Source organism: Manis pentadactyla, chromosome 3, assembly GCF_030020395.1.
Source record: "Manis pentadactyla isolate mManPen7 chromosome 3, mManPen7.hap1, whole genome shotgun sequence".
Classification (NCBI taxonomy): domain Eukaryota; kingdom Metazoa; phylum Chordata; class Mammalia; order Pholidota; family Manidae; genus Manis; species Manis pentadactyla.
This window is the reverse complement of record NC_080021.1, coordinates 15,651,977-15,670,182: the sequence shown is the minus strand read 5'-3', so window position 1 is coordinate 15,670,182 and position 18,206 is coordinate 15,651,977. Positions and strand designations below refer to the sequence as shown.

Sequence of the window (18,206 nt, the reverse complement as noted above, 5' to 3'; positions counted from 1 at the left end):
ATAATTATTTAATTAAAGAGAGTCGTTTAAAGTGGCAGATATTAAAGAGCATGAAATAATCCTGTACATGACTGTAGAAAGCATTATGCTGGGAAGACAGCTGGCAAATTTTCTTCCTGCCAGTGGTGCCAAGGCTTTATTTTCCTTCAGCAGATATTTGTGCGCTTTGGTTGGAAAATTGAGTAGAGAATATTTATTTCACTCTATATGGGCAGTGCCCATTTCATTTTCACTGGGTAGTACTCTGCTTAGTCATGTATTGATTAAAAAATAGAAGCAAAGATTATGTCTCCCTGTTGACAAGGAAATCCAAAATTAACGAAAGTAAGGAAACCCCCACTGAGTAATGTCAGCTGGTACATTCTACAAGTATGTCTGGATCTATTTAAGAACTAAGCTGGTAAAAAGAAACTGGGGAAATTCCTTTCCTAAATTTGACAGGTAAATTTGTCTTTCATATTTTCTGCTGTAGTTAGTCCTATTTAAACAATTTAAACTATTTTGAGAGGAATTGATTAAAGTGCATTTCACTTAATGCTAATTGAATAGTACAATATTTAAACCTATACCAGTAGCCAAAGTGCTCAAATAACTATATAATGAGTAATAGAATGTAAGAATAATGATTTTTATTTTAGTAAGTCAAAGGCAGTATTTCACTGTTTAAGTGGCATTTAAGGAACCTGAATCCATTGTTTAGTTTATCACTGCCTTTCCTTTGAAAGCAGTGATGCTCAACTAATACTGTGTCTTAACTTGAATGTTACCAGATGATGAATTTCTGTAGAACTCCTTGGGAAACTTTTCTACTACAGTTATTTTTAGTGATGGGCATTTTGAGAATTTACAATAGTTTTTATAATTTTATCTATTTCAATTGCTGGAATGTGTGTTCATTTCAAAGAGAATATATCATGGGGCTTTTCTAAATTGAAAATAGCATGTGAAAGTATCTTATAAACTGCAAAGTCCTATACAAATAAGTGTAAGGTAGCATTATTATTCCGAGATTGGCACTTGTTCTCTCAGGGTCCCTAGTAGTAGTTCACTGCTTAGTTCTAGAGCCACACTTTTTTAGTTCAAATCTGGGTTCAGCCCCGTAATAGCTGTGTAGCAATGGTGTGTTCTTAAAAACCTTGCAGTACATCAGGTATTCCATTTAAGGTGGCCTAATAATAGTATACCTACTTCATAGGGTTGTTGTGAAGATTAAATGAATTAATATATGAAAGTGACTTAGAATAGTGACTTGGCACATATTAAATGTTATATAAGCTTTAGCTGTTTTTATCAGCACCTTCATTATCCCTGCACCATGCAGAACAGAGAGATAATTGCCCTGGGTTATATGCTGCTCAAGTTTTTCTCTATGGAATTTCTCTTCTCTCCTAGCTTTGCATTTTCCTCAGATAGAGAACTTGTTGCGGACAAGGACTGAGTCTCACCGTTTTCTGTCCTCAACATCTAGCATAGTTCCTGGCTCATAATAGATATTGAGTAAGTGAATGGATTGCATTCTAGATTCATGCATATGACCTACTAATGGATTGCATTCTAGATTCATGCATATGACCTACTAATAGACAAGTGCTGTATGAGAACGTGGAAAAGGGAGTAGCGTTCAGTATCGGCATAACATTAGTCCCTTTCTGATCCACTTACTCTTTGTAGATAAAAATGGCTTGTTCCTTTCTTCCTCACCCGGTTGGCCTCCAGGACACCTCCCCAGCCTTCCATACTGTCTCTCCCAGGCAGATTTCATTCAGAGTGCCTTCTGTGGGAGATCTTTGTTAACCAATCCTGTTCAAGATAGCCCCTTCCTCTCTATAGCACTTCTTGTATATATATATTCCCTGCCCCTCTTTATAGTTTTTATCTTTTTGATAAAATTCACAAAGTAAAAAGACTATGTAGTGAAAAGTAGGGTCTTTGCCTCCATGGAGGCAGTTGTTTCCAATTTCTTATGTATTCTGGTAGAAATATCACTCTGTGTGTGTGTGTGTGTGAGAGAGAGAGAGAGAGAGAGAGAGAGGATGGTAGTATATTAGGCATACTGTTCTAATTTGCTTGTTTCACTTAATGTATTTTGGGTATTCTGCCATGTCAGTGCATATAGGGCTTCTTCATTCTTTTTAATGGCCATATAGTAACTCATAATTTTTAACCAGTCTCCTGATGTTGGGGATAATTGTTTGGTACCGACATTGCTGCAATAACTATTCTTATATCTACAAAATTCCATGTAAGTAGTCTATATCTGTAAGGTAAATGCTGGTGAAATTGCTGAGTCAAAACATATGTGAAATTTTAAATTATACTATGAAGGGCAAACTGCCTTTCATAAAGATTATATTAATTGAAATTCCTATCAACAATGTATGAGAGAGACCATTTCCTCCATAATGGCCAACTCAGGTGTTACTGAACATTTTGGTCTTTGCCACCTACATGTCCCAGATAAAGTGCTCTTACTCTGTGTCATATTGTTCAATATCCTTCAGAATATTTCCATTTATCTCCCTTATATTATCAGCTCTTTGCAACTTAGGATAATCTGGTATTTTCATTGACTTTGTATTCCTTAACTTTTAGGGGAGTTTTAGTTTCTGATGTTCTATCTCACTGGCCATGTATCCAGAGTTTTGGTGTGGGAAATATACTCATTCCAGTAGACTCATAGACACTGACAAATAACTAGTGGTTACTAAGGGGGAGGAGTTGGGACGGTGGGCGAGGAGGGTGAGGGGGATAAAGGGGCACAATTATTCACAATCACAGTATAAGTTAGTCATGAGGACAGTAGTACAGCATGAAGTATATAGTCAATGATTCTGTAACACCTTTCTACATTGATAGATAGTAACTATACTAGAAGGGGTGAGGATTTAATAATATGGTTAGCTGTTGAACTACTGTTATACATTTGAAACCAACATAAGATTGTTTATCAACAGCACTTCAATTTAAAAAAAAAGAGCAAAGAGGAAGAGAGTCTAGAGAAAGGCTAGACTCCGCAAGGCTTCTCAAGATGTGTAAAGCATGGGGGAAAAAAAGAAAATATCATTCCATTATGTATCTTTGCATTGTTTCCCTCCATGATTACTTAGACGTCATAGTGCTCTGTGAATGTTTATGGATTGATTATCTTGTATGTGCAGAATCTATATATGTAATTTTGCAGCAGAGAGGGCTTTTGCTTTCTAAACATTTTATACTGGTCCCTGCCTTTGTGTTAAATATTTTACTTTACATTATCAGTATCTGTTATATGTATCTATATATAGGAAACATTGATAGTGCTCAAAGCCACCCCATTTACTGACTTTTCTCTTGCCAGAGATGCTAACTCTTGAAGATACCAATTAGATTTATGACTTGTTGCCTACTAGCCCTTGATAGAGCCTTTCTGGGTCTACACTGCAGAGCTGGGCGAGTTAGGTGGGAAGAACCTCCTAAAAGATGCTCTTCTTGGAGAATGAAGAAGTTCAGGGACTTGGTTGAGCTAATGGGGTGCCACTCACAGAGCTGAGACCATGAGAGCCAGGCCACTGTGAAGGGACACTTAGTTCACAACCAGGCTATTTTGTCACCTCTCCACAGACAGCAAGGTGAGAAATGCAGAGAGGGCAACCATGTTGTTAGCCAGGCTGAAGTTTGAGGGGAGGGAGGATCCAGGAAAGTGGTTCATTATCAAACCACTGAAAGTCATTGCCAGGGCATGAATTATTTTTACATGGGTTATAAATTTGGGATAGTTGGTCAGATAAAGAGATGGTGGGCTAGAAAGTACTGACTCACAGAATCTAAATAATCCCTTTATTAAGGTAACAGAACCGTGGGATAGGATGTCTCTGCTCTATACAGCTGTACAGTTTCTTATGCACTACACCCGAGCACCCGGCTGAGGAGGCATGGGATGACTACGTGCTGGCCTGTGCTCTAATCCCCAAAGTATGTACCTAGTGTGCCTGGAGGAACGTGTGCCTTTTTTCTAATTCATCTGCTAATTCAAATGCTCAGGGTAGGCAAGCAGAGGCTTTGTCCATGTACCTCATGGCATAGGCTTACTTTGAAGAACATTCTCTAATCTGTTAAAAAATAATCTTAGGATCAATGCATAATAATACTTTCTGATCTAAAAGTTAAACTTAGCAGTAAATGATAACAACTGGTCATAGTTCAATTCCCTTTTATAAGATGAGAATGGGAAAGAAAAGAGCTTAAATATTTGGCATTAAAAGAGTATGCCTCTTTACGAAAAAAGAATCTTGAACATTTGTGGGGGTTTTTTTGTTCATTTTAAGATTTTATTCTCTGCCCCCTACCCAGTTTTCCCTTTGAGGACACTGGAAGCAAAATGAATCAGGCCATAGAAGAAGGTCCTTTCAGCCTTCATAGGTTACCAACATCTCAACATTATACATGAAGCAAGTCATGTTATTAATCACATTCTCACTTGGCCAAAGGATTAGGTGTCCTGAAATGTGATTTGAATGCCCATCTCCTTCACAGGCCTGAGCTTCTCTCTGGTATTTTAATAAATAAGCATTTTTATGGAGTGATTTAGCCCAGATTTTGTGTCATGAATATCAGAGTCTACCTAAAGTGCTCATGCTTCCCACCTTCTCTCTCTTTTTCTAATGTTCCAAATCATACATTAGCCTGAAATGTGAGTTTTGTTTGGCTCACACAGTGTTGGGATTTGTTGTTTTTAAATGTGTTTAGATCAGAGCTGTACTTCTCAGTCAGACACCATTCTGACCATTCCCTTTGTCTTCTATCTGGTACACTCTCACTGTCTTTTCCTGGTAGGCATTCAAGTTTGCAGTTCTCCCTTTACATTTAGGATACCCTATGAACATAGAATTAAGGCAGGACATGAGAAGGTAGAGTACAGTTCTACCCCTAAGAGCTTTATAAAGAGGCATTTTACATTGAATAAAGAACTCTCCTATTTTCAGTGTTAAGAAATGTCCTTGAATCTAATCATTTTGTATCAATACTGTTCAAAGTTAATTACTACCAGGCTGGTCTGGGCCTTACAGCAAAATAAATAGAAGGTTGGTGGACAGAATTAGGGAACTGTATCAAAGTTTAGAGTACCAACAGTCAGTAGTAGGTCAGTCACTTCCAGCCAGAAAATATACAAATAATGAGTTCAAGACAAGTCATAGGTCACAGCAAGGGAAACAGACGGGGGCATAGTAAGAGCATCCAGGGCCCATGGGAGCAAGAGAACCTGCATCTGGGTTCCTAACATTAGGACATACATGAACATTAAAGAACAAGGTCAGAATCAGCAGGAAAAGAGGCTGGAACCAGGCTGAGTGGTGGGGCTCAGGGTTCTGATGGGGGTCCCAGGGTCCCAGACAAGGAAACGGGTCACCGAGAAGTGAGTACACAGCACTACATGAAAGAAAAATGTCTACTTCTTTACAGAGCAACCTCCTTTGCTTAGGTTTTTCTTTTTAATGAGTAGACTATTTTTTAGAAGAATTTTAGGTTTAGAGAACAATTGAGCAGATAGTACAGAGATTTCTGATAAGTTTCCCCCTACCCATTCTCATTTTTAGCATCTTACATTTTAGTGGTACATTGTTACAGTTGTTAAACTAATAATATTAATAGTGTACTATTAACTAGAATCCATCATTTATATTAGAGTTCACTCTTTGTGCTGTCTTGCTCTGTGGGGCTCTTTTGTGGTAAATATATATATAACATGAAATTCACCATTTCAGCTATTTTTTGGCATACAGTTCAGTGGTATTAGTATATTCACATTGTTGTGCAGCCGTCACCACTGTTCGTCTCTAGCACTTTTTCCTTATCCTATACTGAAGCTCAGTATCCATTAACAATAACTGCTCTCCTACCCCTTGACTCTGGAAACCACTGTTGTACTTTCAGTGTCTATGTATCTGACTGAGGTACCTCATAAATGTGGAATTATACAAAATCATCCTTTTGTGTCTGGCTTATTTCACTTAGTGTAATGTCTTCAAAGTTCATTTGTGTTATAGCACATATCAGAATTTCATTCCTTTTTAAAGACTGAATGATATTCCACTGTGTGTGTGTGTGTGCACGCATGCCCGCATACCACATTTTGTTTATCGATTTATCTGTCAACAGACACTTGGGTTGTTTCCACCTCATGGCGGTAGTGATGCTAATGAAACTGGTATACAAATATCCGTTTGAGTCCCTAGTTTTAATTTTTATACCCAGAAGTGGAATTACTAGATCAAACGGCCTATGGGTTTTTGACAAATGTGTAATGTTATGTATTCACCATTATAATATATCGAATAGTTTTACTACCCTAAAATCTCATGCTTCAACTATTCATCCCTCCCTGTCTTTGCCTCTGTGGAGATTTAACTACTGTTTATAATCCTATAATGGTCAACTTTCAGGTAAAGAATAGGTTGTCTGAACTGTAAGTAGAGTTAGTGAAGTCAGTGATCCAAGGAGTCAGAAAGCAAAACATTCTGATGAAGTATGTATATAGTCCCTTAGGCTTTCAGAGTCTGAAAATTACCAGTGCAGTAAACATACGCATAACAAACACAGAGCCTTAGAATGTATGGACTTCAAATAAGGTGTTTTGTGAGTATACAGTTTTGTATTCTGTCCGTTTATTCCTCAGAGATTTATTAAGCACCTGCCCTATGCCAAGCCCTGTGTTAGATGCTTCCCATAGGACTGAAAGATTCCATGCAAGCAAGTCAGAGACTATTTTAGGAGTCTCCATCTTTTGCACCACCAGGGAACCCCTTTCACAGTTGTTCTCCAAGAGCCATGTGTTTTTAAAGATGTCTGTTATCTAACTACACTTGTGTGAGGCTTTTCCAGTTCATTGAAAAGAGCTTTTAAACCATTATTTTAATGATCACGGAGTCCTAGAGGTGGAGGTGTCTTGTTAAGAGAACAGGTCAGTGCTTTTGTTCAGAGCTGGGCTCTTGGATGAGGCTGGTCTGTGTGACTTTGTGTTCCCAGTCGTATCATTACAGCTACACTGAGCTGCAGTGAGCTCCTTCGTGGGGCTGTTTTCCAGACCTGCCTCACTCAGATTACCATTTCTCTGTCTTCTCCAGTTGCTTGCTGACCTTGACTTTTCCACTATACTTCCTTTGTGCCAGTGACCATTTAAATGTAAAAAACATTGTACTAGGATAGAACACGAAGAGAAGAAAAGGCTCTTAAACTCCAAGAGACTTTATTTGGTACAACAGTGGTCTCCACACATTTTAGACTGTTTTGCCCCCTGAGGAAGAGCATAGGCCTCTGATATTTGCTATATTCATATTTATGCATGTCCTGCTTAATGGCAGTATATATTATTAGTGAAATCGAATTATTTTTTATTTTTAGATCAAAGCTAATTTTGAATAGCAATTTTGAGAGTTTGTATACTTAGGGGCATACATCCTACTTTAAAACCCGGAGCTGAGATAGCTTTAAGATTTTTTCCTGAGCAAAATGCCAAACCCCCTTATTTGACCATAGTGTAGGTTCTATAGTTAGTGCTGAGATTCTAGCAGCTGTATTGTAAACAGACAGGTGGATTCATTAGGAAAGAATCTTAGCATCTGTTTCTCATTCACTGTGCTATCCAAGTCTAAGAGCTCCATGTGCATTGGAATAGAAATAGCATATTTTGAAAGAAATTGAGATATTTTTGGATCAATCAGATGCTAGCCATTCATCTCTCACAACCAGTATTTTTTGAACACTTTCTAAGTGTTCACATTACCACATTAGCAGACTCTGACCATTCACTGTGCATGATACTGTATAATGAAACCATTTGGTATCTGCACTCTACATCTTCTACTGTTCTTGCTAGATACTTTTTAAGCGTTTCAGCCCTGTAGCTGCACAGAGAAATATAAGTGGTTGTGACCCTTAACATAGGGCCAAATAAAATCTGCAAACAGCAATCTGCCAAAGGCACTTTAATGGTACAAACTTCAAAACTAATAGTATACTCTACGTATTTGCCTTTTGAGGTCTGGAGGGGTGGGTAGACGAAAGGAGATGGAAGAACAGCCTGGGTTGCATTTAGCATTCCCAGTGTCTGAAAGCCTGGATATAAATGAAAGATGAGCATTTCTACTTAATTTATCTGGCTGGATTTCTGTGCTTAATGGCTGCATATATACCATAAACACTGTGAAGAAGCAACCATGGAAACACTTGTTTTCTTGTTGGGCTAAATTTACTCTGGGTTGAATATTAACACAGTGCCTGGCAGTACTTTAAAAGCAAAAATAGCTTAAGCGTGAGTCACTCTGAGTCATTTACTGCTAGTGTGGCTATACTGCCTAGAGCTTGACATTGAACAAGTTGGCAGCCTGTATTGCTACATTTTTTCTAGGAACTTTGAACACATTTCATTCTTGTGAATTTGCTTGTGCAAGGATATTAAATAGAATAATATGTTTATTTTGTTTCAAACTCAAATGAATTTGAGAATGGTGAAACTCAAGTATTTTTCTTAAGCTTTCTGGAAAAGCTGGATTCTCAGAATTCTCCTGTGCTTGCAAGACTTTATTTTATAAAGAATTAATAAAGTGTCATGGAGGTTTTAGATGCTTGGGCTTTTGTGATTGAAACATCATACTTCCTGAAAATCATTCTAAAAATGAGCCTGGTAGTACTTCCAAGTAGGACTCATTAATTTTCTGACATTACCTGGCAAAATGGATTGCGCCATTCAGAAAGCTTCTCTTTTTTTAAAAAAAATATACAGTGAGATGTGCAACATAGCCTGCCTTGTAGTTAAGTTGGGTGTATGTCTTGTAAACTTCTCTCTAGTTATTAAAGGTTATTTAATGAGAAGTTCATTGGTTTTGAAAAGCAGACCAAACCCACCCACAGGATTTCTTTTGGCCCTTTAAATGTATTGCTTGCGTTTTCCTGAGTAACCGTGTGGCTGAGAAGGGCGTGAATTTGTTGGCTGATGGTAGGAAACCCTATGAAGGATCAGTTGATCTCATCTGGGCTGGGGTCAGGAATGGCTAAGCATCTAAAACTGTATATATGAGAATGGTTTTCCTTCTGTGTTGCATTTTAACATGTTTTTACGTTTAGTTTTTGGACTTGCCTAACAGTATAATTTCAGTTGGGGCTCAGTTTCAGCTCTTTTATTATAAACTGTAGGGAACATGATTTTTTTTTCCTACTAAAAGCATTATCATTTTGCCTTAGGATTTCAATAATTTGTATAGAAAGAGTTTTCCTGTGGCAACCTAAAACCAAAATGAACCCAACCTGATGCTTGATATTGTTTTGAAATTGTTTTACCATAAAATTCTTACATGGGAATATGTAACTCTGACAGATAATTTCAACATAGTTGCATAAAGTGTGTTTCATATTACAACTTGTTCTCGACTTGACTTCATTGAAATTAATAAAAGGACTCTCTCAGAAGAATCTGGTGAGTTAGCATCATTATTTAAAAAAAAAGTAAGGGACTTACTCATAATGTATCCTGTGTTGCTAAGTTTTCAAAGTTAGCTATCTCAACCACACCCAGAAGCCCTTTCAGAAGACTGAAATCCACTTACTCATTTTACATCAGCTTAACATTCTTCCCAAAAAAGTAAAAAGTAAAAGAGCTGAGATCAGTATGACTTTTCCCTGGGATATATGATGATTTCATGAAAAAACTAACATTTGGAAATTGAGTTACTGCCAAGTCTTGAATGTAATATGTAGTTCCTTATTCTGTGGTTAAAGAGATCCTTTAAAACACGGCTTTTTTCTGACGTGGGCCCTGTGGCTGCTAAAACCATCCCCAAGGTGCTTTTTGTATCCCAGCTGGGTACCATCAGCCTGCCCTAGATCTAGAGGAGACAGTGTAGTCCTATAGCATCCCCCTATGTTGTGGTCCATGGACCCTCTGCTTCTACATTTTGGAAGCATATAAATGAGTTATTTGTATAGCTTGAAAATTAACTCAGATTTAATTAACCAACCCTTTTCTGGTTGTAAACTGGTTGTAGTCTGAGTCTCAGTCTAGCCCAGTGGCCACTCTCTTATTTTTGCAGTTGCACAGATGTGTCTTGTCTGTAGAAATCTATTAAGATAACGTGAAGTCTTCATGTGGGTCCTAGCATAAAGTAGGCACTCAGTAAAAGCTCATTAAATCTGAATTTATTTATATGACAAATATTAACAATTGCTCACATTATTTGGTCTACAAAGTTTTGTTCTTTTCCTTTCACTTCTGTACTGAAACACTTACTGAGCTCTTATTATATGCCAGAAACTGAGATATTTGAGACAAAAAATGAATAAGCCTTCAAGAAATACATTCTTAACTTTGAGAGGAAGACATACAGATTATTAAACACATTAATCATATGCCTTATTTTTTCAGTCTAGGCACAAGGATGTCATGACTTTGCAGTAGTAACTTTTTTTCTTTTTATAACCATTAACAAATACTGACCTTCTCTGAGCACTTACTGTGTGCCAGCTCTATTCAGGGTGGTGGTATCATCCCCATTTTACAGAGGGGGATATTGAGGCTTATGTAGGTTGAACAAATTACCCAACTTCATATTTATGATTCAAACCCAGGAAATGTGACTGCAGAGTTCATGCTCTTGATGATTATGTAAACTGCCTTTTGTTGGTTGGCTTTATTCAGGAAAAAGAAAAAACTCTTAGGAGAAAATGGGAAGTCAGTGAAAATGTGATCTCCTTAGTGGGATTTTTTTTTTTTAAATGAGTGATTGTTTTGTAGTACTTTAGCTAAAATCTGTGTTGTTAAAACAAAGTGGGCTTCGTAATGGGCTACTTCTGAGAATGATTTACCACATATCCAGCATATCTTTCTTAGGCCATATGTGCTAATCCCTACAGTGAACCAAGCCTGAGAACGTAATGTCCTTCCACGTTACCTCAGAGACTAAAATCAGCTCTTACACCAGCGCCGGGTTCTGCCACGCGGGGAGGCCCCGTGGGGCAGTGCCTGGGGACAGCTCAGCAGAAAGCAGAGCTTCCCTCTGAAGATGGCAGAGCTGTTCTCTGTGGCTCTGAAGTTCTCTGACAGCCCTTCTGTCCTTTTCTTTCTGTCCTCTCAATCCCATTCACCTCAAACCCGGTGATTCTTTTTTAGAGTCGACACTACTAAAGAGTTATTCAGAGCCTGGCAGCTCTTGTTTCTTTCTTGGCTTTGTCCAAGTTCCTGAGAACCGCAAGCAAAGTGGAAGAAATGGAAAGCATCAGTCAGCCTGTTCCCACGTCCTGTGGTTTGTCAGGACCCCCTCCCTGAGAAGCAGGGTGGGTCCAAAGGTGCAATGAGCAAATCAGCTTCTCCAGGGAGGTCCCCCACCACTTGTTTCATATTGTGTTTTGGGGTGCATTTGTTTTCATTTGGTAGTGTCTTACAAGAAAATGTCTCTTAACATTGTACTTATTTACTGAACAAAGTCGTTTGCGAGAACATTGCAGCTTTCACTTCAGGCAGCCCAGCTTTTGGCAATTGCAGACATTAGCATCCCTTTGATGAGGTGTAGATGACACCCTTTTACTAGAGAATGAATGCATTTCCAGGTACAATATTAGTGTTATCTAATTTTTCAAGTAGTGATTTCCAAAAGATGAACTTTTCATGGGTTGTTACACTTTAATCAAAGTGTATCACTGCGTCTTTGAAGTCACCCTCCCTTAGCACCCACATGGGTAACACTTAACTGTCATTTATACTCTTGATTCAGTATAACCTTTATTTATTTTTTTTTACAAAGTGTACAGTTTTCTCGAAGAAAACCAGAATGAAACATTTTACTTGAGCTTTTTCTTGGCACGTTAAACTGACAGACTGGGAGACAAACTGGTGCACTATGGAAATAAATGCATTCCCACCCTGAGGGCACGATGGCTTTTGACCACATATTCTCATGGCCTCATTTTTGTGTGAACTTTATTTTAAACATGTCCAATACTGATGTTTTAAAATAACATTTTATAAACTTGCCAGAAAGGGAAGGTGACCATCCAATTATCAGGTCGTAAATTCTAATGGTGGGACATTTGTGTGGTGGGTCGCATGTAATTGAAGACAAGTGCATCCTTTGTAATTGAAGAGAGTGCAAATGAGGACATCAATGGCCAGGAAGAGAAAGTGGAGAGGTGAGCAGCTGCTCCCTCTGCACTGGACCCCTCCTGTCTGGAACCAGGATCAATTCTAGATCTCATCCTTGATGCTGGAGGGCCTTGGGGGTTGGGGAAGCCACTCTGGGTTGGTGTTTCCCTGGGTTTTCATTTCCTGACTCCTGGTGGGAGGAATACCACTTGTCCGAGAGCGCATGGGAGTGACTCTTGCAAATAAAAATGTAGTTTTAGAAATGAAGTGGTGGGAATTAAAAAGAGGGAGACATACGGGAATAAGTACAAGAGGGGGAGAAAATTTCAAGAGGAAGTCACAGGCAAGGAAGAGCCGCTTTGCCTCTGCCCCTACTCCTCCCTGTTTGACAGTCTGGTTATTTCTGCTCTCTCCCTTGGCTTCATTTTTTCTCTGCCTTGTTGGTGGCACTACCCTTTGAAACTTGTTCTCTCCTCCCTCTCTCCCATCAGTTTTGTTCTTCCCAACTTCTCACCCCCCATCAGCTTCCTTTAATGGCCCGTCATCCCGCTCTGCAGAGGGGTCTACCACTGCGTGCCACCTTCACGGCCGTGGCTGGTGCAGTCTGCGATACCTGTGGTGACTCGGAGTCGGTTTTAGAATCAGCCTTTACTACCCAACAAGCTTAGGCAGACCTCCCGTGTTCCCTTTTAGGCAGAATGAGCCTCTGCACTCATCCTTGTCCGTCTTCCAACTGAGGGGACAGCCTCCAGGTCCATGAGACCCAAGACCCAGGTCCTGCCACATCCTAGACGTTGTGGTCGAGATTCCATAAACCATGTCTGCATCAGTTCTGCAAGTAACGAGAGAAAATGAGGATTTTCCTGGTCTGTGGATAGGGTAGCTGAGGCTCAGAGAGAGCAAGGCACACAGCCAAGCAGCAGCCGGGCTGGATGTCAGCTGAGTCTTTCCCCCTCCGGAGCTAGGCCTTCTCTGCCTACCGAATAACTAGTCAAATGGGCACTTACTCTGCTTTCTGTTTAAATTAAGGGAAACTTTTATCAATACTTCCTAAACTACAGCATTAACTCTTGGTTTTTAATGATGTCTGCATGAATATGTTGCAGTTAATATTAAAAATCAGAGTCTTTTACTGGGCTAATAAAACTTAATTTTACTTATTTGCAAATCTAACTAAAGTTTAATTAGAATTTCTTTATATTTAATCTTTCAGAAATTACTTTGCTAACTATATAATTATGTATGTAGTAAATTCAGATAATACAAGGGACAAAAATAAAAATCACCTATAATCTCCCCACTCCAAGATAACCACACATTAACATCTTCTGTATTTCCTTAGCCTTTTTTTCTATAAGTTATATGCTTGCAAAATTGGAATCAGCTTTATGTCCTGATTATTTCACTCATATAGTGTGAGCTGATGAAGTATTTGAAAACATGATTTTAAAATAATGCCTAATATTCCATTTTATGTGTGTACCATGATTATTCCTGTTTGAATCATCGCCCCACTATTAGTATTCACTCACTGGTAGCCCATCAGTGGGTAACAATTGATACCAATTTTTAAAGTCAGTTTGGTAGTTTAAAAAGAATACCTTGCTATATACACTGAGTGTGAAGTTTCAAAAAATGTGCCATTTTAGGTCATGTCTTCGTTATTTTTAATGTATGTATTATAAAGATTAAAAAATGGTGTGTTTTTCAGGGAGAAGTTTTCTAAAAACTACTTCAAAAGTTAGAACAAGTGATTGGTATTTTGTTCTGATAAAAGTTAGCTCCTTTTGAATATGTTTTTCATACATATATTTATTCAATCAGCCAACATGTTTTAAATCCCTTCCAGTAAAAGGTGTTAATTGCTGAAAATAAAAAGAAGAAAAGTACGATTTCTGCCTTTGAGAAGCTTGTAATTGATGCAGGCAACGTGTATAATTTTATATTTAATTTAAATAATAATATTATGGCACAAAGAAATAAACACTATAGTAAAGCTGCAAGCAGGGTAAAGGGGGAACACAAAGGAAAAGTGGTTAATTCTGATCCATGAAATAAAGGGAAGACTTCCTGGGAGTTGTTGACATTTGAGCCAGGCTTTGATCCATGGGTAGAATTTCACTCGGAGAGGCAATAAGGGGCATATGAGGCAGACAGTATAACATTATCAGAACCACAGGGGCCTGAGAGTGCATGTCATATTTGAGAAAAGCAAATGTCCCAGAGAGGGGTGTGTAATGTGCCAGGATTATGGGAGCAGGAGTAGTGGAAGCGAGGCAGAAGGCAGTAGTAGTGGATGAACCTAGAGCGAGAAAGGGTCAATTGATGATCAGTTAGTGTGTGCCTGGCTTTGTGCTAAGTTCCTTCTCATGTATAATCTCATTTGATTTACGTGACAGCTTTGTGAGCTGTTAATACCACCCCTCGAAGATGGAAATAAAAGCTGAGAAAACCTAAGTGATTTCCCCCAAAGTTACAAAGCTTATAAGGGGCAGAAGCAAAAATCGATCCAAGGCCTGAAGTTTATGCTTTTTCCTGACTACTTCCTAGGTTGGAATAAGAGTATAGAAAGCCCCGAAAACTGTGTTAAGATGCTGGTAGGTATTGCTGTATTTCTGAGTGATGTGACTGGCTAGTGAAGGTATTTCTAGTGGCGGAGCAAAGGATGAGTTGGAAAAAGATACTGCAAGTAATGAGACAAGACAGATAACTACCACAGAAATCCAGGCGAGACATGGAGCGTCTTGGACCAGTGCAGTGGCGGGGGAAATGGAAATGAAAACCGAAGTGGAAGAGACTTGGAGAGAGAATCTAAGCACTTAGATTCTAAGAGGCCTAAAGAGGAGACTAGATTAGTAACTCAACTTTTTTAAAAAGTCCCACACCCTTAACAGTTAAATAGCTTCAAAGTTAAATATTTTTGAGCATGTATCCAGTATAAAGTTTTAATATTTTAACCCCCCTTCCAGTGGGTTTTCTTGTGCATAGGCGTTTTAGAGATCACTGGAATTAATTAAGAAGAATGGGTGTTTGGGAGGTTGGCAGGAGGAAAGGGCAGAAGCAAATGAGAGTCTTGGTTTTGGACCTACTGTGTTCAAGATGCCTAAAATAGTACAGTCTTTTGACAGTGCTTCATACAAAGTTGGAGGTAAGTATTAAAGATTTTAGGAATTAAAGTGGTGCCAAGCATATGTTCTAGGTGAAATTCAGCTTTATCCTCAAAAGGGAGTTCACTATATATATTTTTTCCTAGTCCTTCTTTCTGTATAAGAATAATGATGGATTAAAAAGTAAAGAGTCAAAGACATATGCACCCCTATGTTTATCGCAGCTTAGCCCAGAATACTTTCAATTTACAATTGAAGGCCCTACAGTTTTATGAATCAGGCACAAATGCTGGTTGGCGTTTTGGGGTTGGCTCAAATTGGTTTAATTTTAATTAAGAATACTGTTTTCAGCCTTCATCCAACAAAATATTTTATCATTGATATTCAAAGCATGCTTCCCTTGGGGAAGTTAGGGATGAGAAACAGCTGTAGTTCCTCCAAATCACATGAAGTCCACTTAACTTTCCTCTTTTTGTCTGTTTCCTATTCAGTGTCACTCTCACTATCCTTGATGAATATTTATTGAATACCCAAAGAATAATAGTGCTATTGTAAGCTCATCACATGCTGTTGTGGAAAAGCACCTTTCTTTTTTCTTACTTAACAGATAAAAAGCACAAGGAACTTAGCAGACTAGGTCAAGTTCATGAAAAAAAGAGTGTTTGGTGCAGTTGGGCAAAATATATTCTCAAAACAAGTATCTGAAAATGGAAACATTCCTATTGGAAGAAATGGCAAAGCAAAATCAAGTCTGTGGGTCTCCCTTGATCTTGTCCCTTTCTGTCTTAGACAGCAGAGGGCAGCAGCATGAGATACAAGTACTCGTGGAGCCTGGAGCTTTTGCTAGCTCTTCACTGAGCTCTGCTGTACGTCGCAGGCACGCCTGCCCTGGATGGACAGCAGATTTTTGAGACTGAGGATTAAGGCATTGAACAAAAACCACAGTAGAGGTTGGTGGTTGTTAAAAGTTACAGTGTCTGATCTTACATTTAACACATATTATCCTGGTCTCTTGCTTTTAGTTGTAGAGAATTTTTGAGAGAATATTTAAGACTATTAGTCATAGAATAAACCTTGTAGTTGCAGGATGTTTGTATGGTTGTTTTACAGGTAGTAGCAGGGTGAGCCAATGTACAGGAAGTGCTGGGCCAATAATGAGGATGTAGTAAATGTGAATGAATGATTGCTGACATCCCTTCAAGAAAACAACTTGTTTCCATAGCTTATCAGCAAGTTCACAGACTTGCTGCTTTGTGTTTAGCTAGTGTAAAACCGCACAGTTACTGCAAGAGCAAAGTGATTAAAGCATCCCAAGACCTTTGTTCTAGCTATGCCACTTTAATATTAATAAGTGTTCAGAGACCAGCCTCTTTAAAGCCTTTTCTCATTCCTGGAGCAGAGTTTTTGTTTCCATTTGTGTTGCCACAGAACTCTTATCATACTCATCATCGTACTTCTGCACACTGTAGGTAACAACCCACTCCATTGTAAAATGTTGTGACCAGCATTTTACTAAAAGAGAAAAGATAGCAAATAGGGTAGATTAGAAAATACCGTATGTGTCATACACAGGAAGAGTTGTTTCATAAAACTTACATTTATACGCACAGGGTTGTAATATATATTTCTTACTGCAGGAATGGCGGAAAGTATCTTTGAAAAATACTTCATTGTAGCGTGAACCACATCATCACACAGTTATCAGTTTATACATCTGTCCCCTCTACTAGACTACACACCTCTTAAAAGAAGGAATCACATTTGCTTTCTCTCTTAATTCCTAATACCCAGGGCAAATCTGACTAACACATGCTAGGTGTTTAGTAAATGTTTATGGAATGAATGGATGAAAGAAATGAAAACCACTTATTTCTTTGAGTCTCATATTTATTTTTCATAAATTAGAATGTTACCCACCAGATCTCATAGTATTATTATGAAAATCAGTTGTGATAATGGATATGAAAGTGCTTTATGTAAGCATTATGTACAAAATAAGGATAATTTTCTGGCATAAATTTTGTTATTGTTAGGCTAGTAAGCCCTAGGAACTCTTGAAATCTTAACTCAGTGTTCTAAAGATGACATTATTTATTGTAATTCTATTAATAGTACTGTGACTTATCTTTTTAGGTATAGAGTTAGGAGACAATCTTGAGAAAAAATAGGCACGTGCCTTTATAAAACTATATTTGTAACATTTCAACATAACAAAGTAGATATAGGGAAGGGAAATTTTTTCCTTCTAGGTTTTTTTGGTTGATCTATTAGTTAAATTGACGTAGGACAGATTAACAGGAGAAAAACAAAATATAATTTTGTATGTACAGGAGCCCCACAAGACGTAAGAGACCCAAAGACAGGCAGGCAATCGAGGCTTATATGCCGTCCTGAGCTAAGGACAAGGCGGTAGGAGTCTAGGGCTTCAGAGGCAAGGAATACAGTTCACAGGTAAATGGGAAGAGCAAATGTTTGATTAACAAATGTTTGTCGTGCAGGTAGAGAGACAAGGGGACACCGTCCCAAGAGGAATAGGCCCTGCCAGCTCCCCACAGCTTACCGCATCCATCTCACTTGTTCTCTGTAGTTATCTCTGATGATAGCAGTTCTTCCTGGACCAGGCCCTCTTTCTAAATTCTTAGAGGTAAGTAAGGGGGAGGTAAAAAAGCTCTTTCTGAGTCTTTTGGGCCTTGGTTGTCTTCAGCTTGAAATAATCCACATGCCAAAGTGGCTCACTGTGAACGCTGCACAGGTGCAGTGGAAGATGGCTTTCTGTGGTCTCATGCCCACCTTCACAAACAGCAGCTCACAGCCAATTCTGTTTCATTTACATCCTCCCCTACCTCGCCTTCCCATATCACCGTGAAACAAAGATGCGTGTCTTTCTCCTCCTCCTTCTCCCTTTCCCTTCCTTTATACCTTTTCAAATACGTAGAAATGTTCTTAACTTTCTTTTAAAATATAATCGTAAATATCAAGAAATGTAGATTGGT

General features: G+C 38.5%; 1 protein-coding gene across 5 annotated transcripts in view; it reads left to right on the top strand.

Annotated features, from left to right (window-relative positions):
* NSMCE2 (NSE2 (MMS21) homolog, SMC5-SMC6 complex SUMO ligase) overlaps positions 1-18,206 on the top strand; it is a 208,962-nt gene that overhangs the window by 93,520 nt on the left and 97,236 nt on the right. For 2 of the 5 annotated variants that reach the window (XR_008996166.1, XR_008996167.1), the window contains exon 5: positions 17,712-17,857. The exons of the other annotated variants lie outside the window; for them this stretch is intronic. The gene's annotated coding sequence lies outside the window, so the exon portion shown is untranslated. The remainder of the gene's footprint in view (positions 1-17,711; positions 17,858-18,206) is intronic. 5 annotated transcript variants of the gene reach the window in all.